This window comes from Phyllostomus discolor, chromosome 5 (assembly GCF_004126475.2).
Source record: "Phyllostomus discolor isolate MPI-MPIP mPhyDis1 chromosome 5, mPhyDis1.pri.v3, whole genome shotgun sequence".
In the NCBI taxonomy this organism is placed as follows: Eukaryota; Metazoa; Chordata; class Mammalia; order Chiroptera; family Phyllostomidae; genus Phyllostomus; species Phyllostomus discolor.
This window is the reverse complement of record NC_040907.2, coordinates 110,765,819-110,779,126: the sequence shown is the minus strand read 5'-3', so window position 1 is coordinate 110,779,126 and position 13,308 is coordinate 110,765,819. Positions and strand designations below refer to the sequence as shown.

Below are 13,308 nucleotides of genomic sequence, written 5' to 3'. Positions count from 1 at the left end.
GAAATTTAAAAGCATGTCTTCTATAAATCCCACTAGTCAAAAATAAAATAATGCAAATCAGGAAATACCTAGAATTAAATTAAGAAAATTAGGATATATTAAAACTTGTGTGACATAGTGAGGCCTTGTATACTCATTTAAACATAAAGTGAAGTAGATGATAAAGATAAAAGCTAACACCTGTAGAGCACTTGCTGCGTACTAAACATTGTTCTGCGTACTTTACAAGGTTTTTTTTTTTGTTTTTTTTTTGTTTTTTTTCATTTCATCTTCACACCAACCCTATAAGGTTGGTCTGTTGTTATTCCCACTTTACAGATGAGAAAACTATGGCACAAAGAGAAACTTACCCAAGCTTCTGGCTAATGAGTGATAGAAATGGGGTTTGAAATTAATGAAAAAATCTTTTTAAAGATTCAGTGGACAAGGTTATCAAAGGTAAAAGTTGGCTTCTTGAAAAGACTGATAAACAAAACATCTACTTGATTGATCAAGAAAAACCCAGAAAGCACAAATAGTATTAGGAATGTAAGGGAGGTGACAACATTAGATATAAAAGAGAATTTTTAAAAATAAGAAAATACCTTGAGTGATACAAGGTATGCAAAATACAAATACATTTTATAACTCAAATAAAATGACAGTTTTCAATCCAAGGCTTCCAGTGAAGGTGGTAGCATAGGTAAATGCAGTACTTGCATCCTTCCACAGCCACATCAAAATTACAACTAAACTACAGAACAACCATCATTCAGAGCTGCCTGAAATCTAGCTGAATAAAAGTCCTATAATTAAGGATATAAAGAAGAAGCTATGTTGAGACTGGTAGGAGGTGTGGACACATTGCTGGTCCCATACCCATGTGTAGGGAATAAAAACTGGGAGGGATATCTCAGCTACAGAGGTATCCCCTGAGGAACGAAGAGCCGCAGCCCCACACAAGGCCCCCCAGGCCAGGGTTGGAGCCTGAGGCAGTTCCTCTTGTAGTGCTTGCACATGGACTTTCTTGAACTCACTATGTCTGAGTTCCTGCAGTGGGGCAGCAGCTCAAAGACACCAAGAACATACAGTAGGAACTGAAGTGTCTGGAATTGAGAAGATCTAGAGGGGCTGCTTTCTCCCAGACAGAAGTGCTGGCAGAGGCTATTGTTTCTTTTCTGAGTCCTTGCCCCACAGAGCTGGCAGGCAGGTACCAAATATGAGTCTCCATCATCACTGTTGCCTCTGGCCTGGTGATTCTGTGAGGATCTACCCCTCCCAACTACCAGGTCCAGCCAAGTGACTTTCCATTGGCTTTTCCCTACAAATGGCCTGTCTTGGCTCATGCTTCAGACTTTCCTAAAATATCTCAAAAAAGCAGCATCTGGCTTTGGTGTGCCATATACCTCTTGCTAAGTGGCCCCAGGTCTAGCACCAGAGGCAGCCAGCCTTGGTTCACAGCTTAGCCTCTCCAGTGCACCTTCAAGCCCAGCACGAGTAGCAGCCATCTGCAGATTGCTTTGTAGCTCATGACAAGTGACCCCAGGCAGAACACAGGTGATGGCTGACTTGTCCTGTACCTCCCAGGAGGCCCCAGAGCCAGCGTACCCAGTAGACAGCTTCAGACCACATTGAAGCACCACCCTTCCACCTCCACAAGGGATACATTCATGAGGCGGACTCAATAGGCATCAGAGCCCTGCTGAAGTAAGTCCTACTTAGTAGATGGGGCCCTGACAAACTGATCCTCCACAGTGGTCCCAGCCAGTCCTCCCAGCCAGTCAGCCAGGAGAGTAAATACCTCCCACTGATGTGCCAGCTGCAGTCAAAACTCAAGTACAACACAGAGCATACACAGTCCACATGGGAATGTTTGCACCTGAAATGCCCAGCCAGGTAAATGGAGAGTTTGTGTACTGTACCGTACAGGACACCTGCTATAGTAGGTCACTCTAACAAGCCCAGGCAATGTAGCAGCTCTATTTAATGCATAGAAACAAAACACAGGGAGGCTGCCAAAATGAGACAAAGAAACATTTCCCAAATGAAAGAACAGAGCAAACCTCTAGAAAAAAATAACTAAAAATAGAGACAAGCAATCTACCAGATGCAGAGATCAAAACACTGGTTATAAGGGATGTTCAGTGAATGAATTTAGGAGAAGAGTAGATGAACTTAGAGCTTTAACAGCATGGAAAAAAAGGAAATGGAAACCATAAAAAGAACCAGCCAGAAATTCAGGATACCCTAACTGAAATGAAAGATAATTTTCAATAATCAGAACAGCAAAAAGAAAAAAAGAATAAAAAAATGTGAGGATAGTGTAAGGAGCCTCTGGAACAACATCAAGCATACCAACATTTGCATCGAGGGGGTGCTGGAAGAAGAGAGAAAGCAAGGAATTGAAAACCTATGTGAGAAAATAATGACAAAAACTTTCCTAACCTGATGAAGAAACTAGACATACAAGTCCAGGAAGTGCAGAGAGTCCCAAACAAGAAGAATCCAAGGAGGTCCACACCAAGATACATTATAATTAAATGTGAAAGTTTAAAGACAGAGAAAATCTAAAAAGCTACAAGTGAAATGCAGTTAGTTACCTGCAAGGAAGCTCCCCTAAGACTTTCTGCTGATTTCTCAACAGAAACATTGCAGGCCAGAAGGGATTGGCAAGAAATAAATATTCAAAATGATGAAAAGCAAGGACCTATGACCAAGATTACTCTACCCAGCAAAGCTATCATTTAGAATTGAAGGACAGGTAAAGAGTTCCCAGACAAGAAAAAGCTAAGGAGTTCATCATCACCAAACCAGTATTACATAAAATGTTACAAGGCCTTCTTTAAGAAGAAGAAACAAAAAAGATAAAATATATGAACAATAAAATGGCAAAAATACGTATCTCTAAATAATGGAATATAGAAAAACAAATGAACAAGCAGAACAGGAACAGGCTCTTAGATACAGAAAACATTTTGATGCTTAACAGGAGGAGGGTTGGAGAGATGGGTCAAAAAAGTAAAGGGATTAAGAAAGAATAATCATGGGAATGTAAAGTAGTGCATAAGGAATATAGTCAATAATAATTGTGTATGGTTATGGTGTTGGATGGGTAGGATATTTATCAGGATGATCTCTTATTAAGTTATATCATTTCTAATCACTGGTGTGTACACCTAAAATAAACATAATATTGTATGTCAACTATAGTTGAAAAATAAAAAATAATTTAAATTTCTTTTAAAAATAAAATGACAATTGAAAATAACAAAATTAACTTCAAATAGATAACTATTAGAGAAATTTAATTTGTAATGAAAGATCTGACCCCTCCCATACACTCACAGATTAAGTTCTTGGCACATATGATCGTAAAGATGAGTTTTGTCTGACTATTCAAGTGGCAGGTATATCCAAATATATCACCTGTTCCAGAGAGTAGGAAAATTTCCTCAGTTTATTTTATGTGGCTAGTATAACCTTGATACCAAAACCAGATGTGGATAGTATGTGAAAAACTTATAGGCTGGTCTTGTTTATGAACACAGATAACAAAACCTAACAGGATACTAACACAACAAATCCAGCTGTGTATTTAAACATTATCATGTCTACAATAATGAAATACGATTGTGGTATTACCTACCCAGAGTAAGTGTCAGATTCTACAGGTTTAAGGGCACAATCCCCAATAAGACTGCCCTCAGTTGAGATTCCAGTCACAAGTTTGGAAATTCCCTAGGCTACTCAACACTTCTAACTGGCTACAAATCTAGGAGGATTCCTACAACTACACTCAGGTTTGACAGTTCAGTAAAACGACTCACAAAAGTTAAGAAAGTAGTATACTTACAATAGTTTTATTGTAAAAGATACAGACTGGGGTCACCCAAGTAAAAGAAATATATAGAGTAAGGTCTGGGAGGGTTTCAGAGATGGAGCTTCCATGCCCTGCTCACTGGGATCAGGATGTGTCATCCTGCTAGCACATAAATATATTCACCAACCAGGGATTTTATCCAAGCTATGGTGTACAGAGTTTTTGTTGAAGTTTCATTGTGTGGGCATGATTGAATTGGCCATGTGATTGAACTTGGCCTTGAGCCCTTTCTCCTCCTAAGAGGTTGGGCTGGCTGAAAGTGCCAGCCCTCTAATGGTAGGATTGGTCTTTCTCTGGAGGCTGACCCCCATTCTGAGTCATCTATTAGCATAAACTCAGGCATGAGACTTGTGAAAAACAAAGATACTCCTGTTACCCAAGTAATTCCAATGATTTAGAGGTCCCCTTCCAGGAAACAGGGACAGAGACCAGACAAATTCTTTATTATTCAATAATAACAAATTCAGATTTATTTCAGTAATCCAAGACAGTGTGTTAATTGTATTAATGCATAATGATTTAACTCAAAACTTAGTGATTTGAATCAACAAAACTTAACATTCAGGAATTTAGGAGCAGTATACTGGGTGGTTTTGGCCCAGAATGCCTCATGAAACTTCAGTCAAGAAGTCAGCAGGTATTGCAGTCATCCGAAAGCTTGACTGGGATAGCATCCACTTCCAAGACAGCAGACATCTGGGTGTTGGCAGGAGGTCTCAGCTCCTCATCCACGGACCTTTGCACAGACTCCTGAATGTTAGGTCATGAAAACTGGATTTTCCCAGAGTGATTGACCCAAGAAAGATAGCAAAGAGGAAGCTACATTACCTTTTAAGACTTAGTCTCAGAATTCATACTTTGTCATTTTCACTTTATTTTGTTTGTTAGAAGTGAGTCAGTCCAGCCCACACTCTAATTAGGTTCTATATTTTGAAGAGGGGAATATGTAAAACTTTGTGGACATATATAAAAACCACCACAGGTGGTTTACACTTTTTAAAAAGCTCTTATGGATTATTATTAATGTATCCATTAACATCTTGAAGGAGGATTACACCTATGATTTGTATCAATAGATGGAGAAAAAAACATTTGATGAAATTCAGTCCCATTTGTGATGAAAACTTAGGAAAACAGAGAATAGAAAGGGGAACTTGAATGTGATAAAGAGTTTCATTAAATTTGTAATTGTCTTAGGAAGAATTGGCATACCTGATATTGAGGCTTTCTATACATATAATGTATCTTTACATATGTTAAATTAATTTCGTGTCCTTCAGGAATATTTAAAAATTGTTCTTATGTCAGTGTGGTGTATTTGGAAGTGCAAAATGGTATTATCCCATTTGGGGTCCCAGTGGGGATGACCAACATATCTACCAAAATTACTTCTAGACCCAGAATTCTACCTCTGGGAATCTATCCTATAGATTATTTGCAAAACAAACAAACCAACAAAAGCATCTATTCAAGTTTATTTATTGCAGCATTGTTTATAATACCAAAACATGAAAGCAACCTGAAATGTCCATCAGGTTGAATGGATAAATATAGCTTAAGCTGTTGTTAGAATGGAATACTATATAACAATGAAAATGAATTATAAGGAACTGTATGTATCCATCATGGAACTTACAATGTTGAATGGAAAATAAGAAACCTATACAAATACACGTACTTTATACATTATAGAAAATTTAACTATGCAAAGCAATAATGTATGTTGTCAGCAGGTTAGTGTCAAGTCTATCCCATGTCACAGAACTTCATGAAAACACTAAACAGCAAGTTTTAACCTGAAGAGGTGTTCTGACATAAAAAAAATCTAGATGTTTCATCACAAGATGGAAAAACTGTTACTGGATTTTCAGGTGCTTCACATTTACAACAGGAATTTATGATCTTGAATGTGTTCTTTCTTAGACCTACAGGTATGCAAGGTTTAGTTTGCTATAGTTTGTTGTTTGTGCTTGTCAGGAAAGAATTGTTAACGATCCAAGTTTTACACCATCTGGTCTTATTCAGGGCCTTTGGTGAATTCAAGTTTATGTAAAAACAGTTCCCATTGAATCTTGTGTCTATATACTGAAAAGACTGTGAATGAGTTTAGATGCTACTTTGAAATTCCCTTTTTCAGACCACATTGCTTGTACCAAAGAAAGTACTGTGACTGTGTTTTGTTTTTGTCTATGATTATTTCCACAGTTATCTTGCTATAACTATGTGGTACTATAAGAGTATAAGCCATTGTTTGCCTTAAGCAATATTTTAGATCTTGGGAAGTGATGGTTTACTTATACAGGCCTTTTGAATTTATATCTCAAAATTAAGTAAGTGCAGTGAAAACAATGGAAAATTTTCCTCACTGAGTCTTGACACAAGTCAGTGCTCAAAGCTAGCAAAAGGAAGTGGTGTGGTTTTTGTATCATTTCAGTTATGTTGAGATAAGGAAATGGAATAGTTTATTCATAGTAGCCCTTTTAGAAAAGATTCATTTGTATATAAAAAGAAAAGGAACTGGTATACCATTTTAATTCTTACTGCTATGTTGTCATTTCCTCAGCAAATACTTATTTAGTACCAATTATGTGCCAAGCACCATAGGTAGGTGCTAGAAATACAGAATGAAAAATACGAATACCTTTGCCCCCATAGAGCAGGTGGCAGGCAATAAACAAAATAAATACTAGACTATATATCAAATTACAGTATGACAAGTGCTAAAGAGGAATAAAATCAGGGAAGGAGGATAGGCATGTTAGGGATGGGGATGATATTACAATTTTAAATAGGGTGAGTGGGAACACTGGAAATAAGAAAAGAGATATTTGAGTAACCACTTAGAAGGCATATGGTATCAAGTCATACAGGCAGAGGGACTTGCAAAAGCAAAGGTCCTGCATCAGGGCTGTCCTGGCATGTTTAAGGAGTAAGGAGGCCAATATGGGTGGAGTGAAGGATTTTGGAGGCTTGTGGGCCATTGCAGACTTCAGCTTTCACTCTGAGGAAGTTGGGGAATCATTGGAAGGTTTAGAACAGAGGAGTGGTGTGCTCTAATATGCTTTTTATTATCACTTTGGCTGCTGTGGTGAGAATATGCTATAGGTGGGCAAGGATAAATGCAGGGAGGCCAGTTAGAAGGCTATTTCAATAATCCAGGCAAAAATTGTTAGTGCCTTGGGCCAGAGTGTTAGTATGTGGAGGTAGTGAGAAGTGCATGTGTTCTGGATATATTTTGAAGATAGAACCCACAGGATTTGCTGAAAGAAAGGATATGGATTATGAGAAGGAAGGAGAGAGTAGTCAAGAATGACTAAGATTTTAGGCCTGGGAAACTGAAAGAGTAGGGAAACTGTTGACTGAGGTGGGAGAGACTGAGGATGTAGAGGATCCTCTAGACCCTGACAGGACCTGTCAGGGAGCCACCTAATGAAAGACAAAGGAGCAGTGTCCCAGCTCTGTTTTGCTTCGTTGTTGAAAAGCAATAGTAATAATACTAAGGGGCAAGGTACTTTGTATTTTTTTTCTCATCACCTCCTGGCTGCGGTACTGAGTGGAATTTGTGCTTTGTCTGTAGTAGACTTGCTACTTACTGGTTGTATAAACTTTGGCAAGATTCTTAACTTTGCTGAGCTTCTTTTTCCTTCAGAGTTGTTCAGATGAAATAAAGTCTTAGGTGGCTCAATAAAAGTTAACTTCCTGTTTCCCTTTTGCTACATTTACTCATGTACTTACTGTACTTCAAACACTGCACTCAGCATAAGAAGGCCTGGTTTTCAGTGTGTCCTTCAAGTTGCCAGCTATGTGAAATTTCAGTAAATCACTTGAGCTCCCTAAATCTGTCTTTTTTTGTAAAAGTATGAATAATTTCACTTACTGTGAGAGTCATACAGATGGTTATAAAAATGGGGATGTACTAATAACATAAAATTGCCATTAAATACTATATATCAGTTTCTCTCATTTCATCTGCATAGAAGACCTAGAACACTAAACTCTTCTCTACCATATTTATCTCTATAAAATACTGTGCAGAAATACAGTATTATTTACCATTGCCCATAATACACCTAGACAGGTGACCAAACTCTCTATTCCTTCCCTCATTTCTGCAACCACTGATTGATTTCATTTGTATAGGTCATTTGTGCTTATCCCAGAGGATAGACAAAAACACCCAAAGCCCCTCAATTAATAGCTAGCATTAGGAATTTCTTCTGAGCACAGATGTGTCAAAAATTGCTGTATAGCATCATCTAGTTCTAATTATTTGTGAAGTTTTCTTGTTTAATACAATTTTTAAAAGAGCTTTAGAGAAACTATGTTAGGGAATTTGTAGTACAAAATTGAATGATATTTTGAAAATAGATTATTTCCTGTTTCTTAAAAAATACTTCATAAACCAAGACGCATTTGTTGTGCACTTAATATTTTTTAATTATATTTTTATTGTTTATGCTATTAGAGTGCTATTATGCTGTTATGCTATTAGAGAAAATTGTCCCAATTTTCCCCTTTTGCCCACCTCCACCCAGGCCTCCTCCCACTCCCTCAGGCAAACTCCACCCTTCGTCCTTGTGCATGGGTCATGCATATATGTTCTTCTGCTAATCCTTTCACCTTTCATCTAGTCTCAACCCTACCCACCCACCTAAAGCAGTCATATGTATTCATACCTCTGTTTTAATTTGATCTTCAGTTTACTTTGTTCATTAGAGTCCACATATAAGTGAGACCATGTGGTATTGGTCTTTCAGTGCCTGACTTACTTCACCATAGTTTCCAGGTCCATCAATGCTGTCGCAAAGGGTAAGAGTGCTTCTTTTTTACTGCTGCGTTGTATTCAGTTGTGTACATGTACCACAGCTTTTTTTATCTACTCATCTACTGATGGTCACAGAGGATGTTTCCAGATCTTGGCTACTGTAAATAATGCTGCTAAGAACAATTCTTCTAAATTGGTGTTTTGGGATTCTTAGGATATATTCCCAGAAGTGGAATTGCTGGGCCAAAAGGACTTTCCCTCTTATTTAAAAAAAAAAAGTTCTTCCCTTTTCAGTTTTTTGAGACAACTCCTTAGTGTTTTCAACAGTGACTGCAGTCTGCATTCCCACTAACAGTACGCCAGGGTTCCCTCTTCTTCACATCCTTGTCAGCACTTGTTGTTTGTTGATTTATTGATGATAGACATTCTGTCAGGTATGAGGTGATAATCTCACGTGGTGGTATCTGATTATTAGTAATGTTGAATATCTTTTGATATATCTATTGGCCATTGTATGTCCTCTTTGGAGAAGTGGGTATTCAGGTCCTTTGTCCAGTTTTTAATTGGATTGTTTGTCTTCCTAGTGTTGAGTTGTATAAGTTGTTTTATGTATTTTGGAAATTAATCTCTTATCAGATGTTTCATTGGCAAATATGTTCTCCCATATAGTGGGTTCCCTTTTCATTTTGATGGTTTCATTGCTGTGTAGAAGCTTTTTAATTTGATAATCTTATTTCTTCTTTTTTTTCCTTTGTTTCCTTTGCCCCCAGATGTGTATCAGCAAAAATACTGCTATGCAAGATGTCTGAGATATCACTGCCTATGTTTTCTTCTAGGATTTTTATGGTGGTCTAGTTTCATTTTTTTGCATGTACCAGTCCAGCTTTCCAACACCATTTATTCAAGAAACTGTCTTTATTGTATACTCTTGCCTCCTTTGTCAAATATTAATTGCCTGTAAATGCATGAGTTTATTTCTGGGCTCTGTGTTCTATTCCATTGATGTATATGCTTGTTCTTATGTCAGTACTAGGCTGTTTTGATTACAGTGACCTTATAGTACAGTTTGATATCTGGTATTGTGATACCTCCAACTTTATTCTTTTTTCTCAAGATTGCTGAGGTGTCCTTTTTGGTTCCTTATAATTTTTGAAATATTTGTTCTAGATTTGTGAAATATGCCATTGGTATTTTAATAGAAATTATGTTGCATCTATAGATTGCTTTGGGTAGTATGGACATTCTAATGATGTTACTTCTTCAATCCATGAACATGATATATGCCTCTACTTATTTATATCTTCCCCAATATCTTTTTTTTCAGTGTCTCATGGTTTTCCAAGTACAGTTGTTCTATCTCAGTTAAACTTATTCCCAGTTACCTTATTTTTTGCTGTTGTTGCAATAGTAAATGATATTGTTTTCTCAGTTGCTCTTTCTGAGAGTTCATTTTTGATGTATAAAAGTCATTAATTTCTGAGTATTGATTTTGTACCCTGTTACTTTGCTACTTGATTAGATCTAGTAATTTTTTATGGAGTCTGTAGGGTTTTCTATGTACAATATCATGTTGTTTGTGAATAATGACAGTTTTACTGTCTCTTTTCCAATTTGGTTGCCTTTTATTTCATCACCATGTCTGATCACTGTGGTTAGGACTTCCTTTACTAAGTTGAATAAGAGTGATGAAAGTGGACATCTCTGTTTTGTTCCTGATATTTTTTTCCCAATGATAGAGTCTTTATGTTCCAGACAGCAAATTCACATAGAAAAGCCCACTGCCATCATCCCTCATGCCCTTTCCATCTGAGGCTGGGCTGAAAGAGACACAGGTGTAGCGGGGAGAGGTTGGAGGTTCACAGCAGACTTGTGTTTCAAATGTGGAGGTAGGAGTCCTTCTGGATGATGGTGGCGGTGGTGGTGGGAGGGGGGTATTATTGCATTTGCTGAGGACACCCCCTTTTGTATTCCCTGTGTCAGGAAACCAGGGAGGTCAGGACCCCCAAACAGAATCTGAAGCTCCAGAGCAACAGAGGGACCGGTTTGGCAGCTGATATGGAAAGTGTTGGGGGCAGGGGCTGGCAGTCTGGCTGCGCCTTCCCAGAGCCTGACCTGGCTGAGTCAGATAGGATGGAGATGAGCAAGGAGGGAGCTGAGTACCTCAGCCAGGCTGAGAACCATGGAGGGAGTGGTACTTATTGGAGTGGAGCAAGGGTGTGGCCGCAGATTCACCCACATCAACCTGGGACTGCTGGTCCATGGCCTGGCCAAGTCAGCTGCTGGAATCTTGGTCCATGGTGTCTTCACCCCAGTAGCTCCCACCAGGCTGAGCTTAGGTTATCACAAGATCCCGTGGAAAGCCCTAGTAAGACCTAACCTTGGTGTCTCCAGTGGTGCTCCAGATGTCAAAGACAAACTCATGAGAGAAGGCAGAGTCACCAGCCACGCATCCAGGGCCTCAGGCAGTTTGTTTAGGTTCCCCTTGTACTCCCCAAATTCTACCATGGGGGTCCCCAAGTCTATGTCACTGATGCCTGTGTAACTCTCCAGCAGGTCATCTTCTTTCTCAGTTGCCCTCTCCTCAAAGGTTGAGGGCAGATTGTCTACCATGGCAGGCCCCAGGATTGGAGCCCAGGAGTCCCTTGGCCAGTGCCCAGCTGGGGTCCCAGCCAGAGTCAGGACAGCCACCCCCTGAACCCATGCTGATCATGTCAAAAGCTTTGCAGGGCTCTGTAAGCTTCATTGTGGTGGTGCACCTCTGGACAGTTCATTGAGCATCTGGGCTACCTCATAGGGCTGACCACCCAGCAGGCTCAGCCTGTTGATGGCCTTGGACATGTCCTACACACTAATGAGCTGAATGTAGTGGTTGATGCTCCCCTCCTTGATATGCTTGATGAAGGCCTAGCCAGCTGTTGTCTGAGATGATGAGCCCCAGCGCCTCCTCCAACTTGAACACCTTCATCTCCTTACGGTATCCCTTGATGTGGACAAAGATGAAGTCCTCCAGCCTGATCTGGCTTGCTAGGAGCTTGTTCATGTCCACTTTGTGGATGTCAAGGGTACAGAATATCACCTCAACTAGCAGCTGGAAAGGCCTTAGCGATCTTGCCATACAGCTTCTTGACATTGGTAAAGTCCATCATGCCACCAGTGGGACTGCCATGGGCCAGCTGGGTGTGGAACACAAGTCAGGGCCAGAGAGGGGGAGGCAAGCCCATCTGTGTCCACCCCTGCCTCACCTCCACCCATGGGCCCTGCCTTCCATATGCCCAGCCCACTGTTTTCTGGCTCAGCTCTTCATTTTCCACCATAGGTAGCATCTTTTTCTGGTGCGCAAGACCCAGCAGCAAGAGGAGTGAGTAGAGGGGGTACCCCCAGGAGATCTAGACTAGTGCAGTGGCTAACTCCTGGTCTTCTAGCTTCCATCATTGCCTCCCCAGGGTCTCTAGTCAACACTGTAGCCAGAGTGATCCAGCTGCATAGCCATGGACAAGTTAGTTTACTTGAGAGGGTCTCGGTTTCCTTATTTATGCTGTGCCCTGCCTGCATGCACCCAGCTCTTATTCCTGATCTTAAGGGAAACACTTTTAGTTTTTGCCCATTTGAATATGATGTTGGCCATGGTTTGTCATATATGGCGTTTATTATGTTGAGGTATGACCCCTCTATTTCCACTTTGCTGAGAGTTCATATTATAAATCGGTGCTGGATTTTATCAAATGCTTTTTCTGCATCTATTGTTATGATCATGTGACTTTTATCTTTCATTTTCCTTATGTGATATATCACATTTATTGATTTATGAATATCATACCAACCTTCCATCCCTAGGATAAACCCCACTTGATCATGGTGTATGATCTTTTTAATATATTGCTGGATGCAGTTTGCTAATATTTTGTTGAGGATTTTAGCATCTATATTCATCAGAGATAGTGACCTAAAGTTTTCTTTGTTGTGTCATTGTCTGGCTTTAAAATTAGGATAATACTGGCCTCTTACAAAGAACTTGGAAGTCTTCACTTCTTTTGCATTTTTTGGATTAGTTGGAGGATAGGTGTTCTTCTTTGAATGATTGGTAAAATTTGCTCGGGAAGCCATCTGGTCAGGACCTCTCTTTGCTGGGAGTTCCTTCATAACTGCTTCAGTTTATTAGTTACTAGTCTATTCATGTTTTCTGATTTTTCCTAATTCAATTTTGGAAGATTGTTACGTTTCTAGAAATTTATTTATTTTGTCCAGTTTGTCCAATTTGTTGGAATATAGTTGTTCATGGTTCATGGTATACAAAGGTTCTTACAGTCCTTTGTATTTCTGTGATATCAATTGTTACTTCTGTTTCATTTCTGATTTTATTTCTTTGGGCCCTGTCTTTTTAATGATGACTCTGGTTAAAGCTTTGTCAGTTTCGTTTTTCTTTTCAAAGAATCACCTCCAGGTTTCATTGATCTTTTGAATTGTTTTTTTAGTCTCTATGCCATTTATTTTCACTCTGATCTTGCTTATTTCCTTCTTAGTCTGGGCTTCTCCTGTTCTTTTCCTAGTACTTTTAGTTGTAAGGTTAGATTATTTGAAGTTTTTCTTGTTTCTTGAGGTAGGCCTGTAATGCTATGAACTTCCCTCTCAGATCTGCTTTCGCTGTGTCCCATAGATGTTGGTTTGTTTTGTATTCATTTTTATT

The 13,308-nt window shown here is 39.2% G+C and overlaps 1 protein-coding gene and 1 pseudogene across 1 annotated transcript in view; one reads left to right on the top strand and one right to left on the bottom strand.

Annotated features, from left to right (window-relative positions):
* Positions 1-13,308, top strand: part of BMPR1A (bone morphogenetic protein receptor type 1A) — a 172,824-nt gene that overhangs the window by 90,795 nt on the left and 68,721 nt on the right.
* LOC114497134 lies at positions 10,805-12,180 on the bottom strand (annotated as a pseudogene).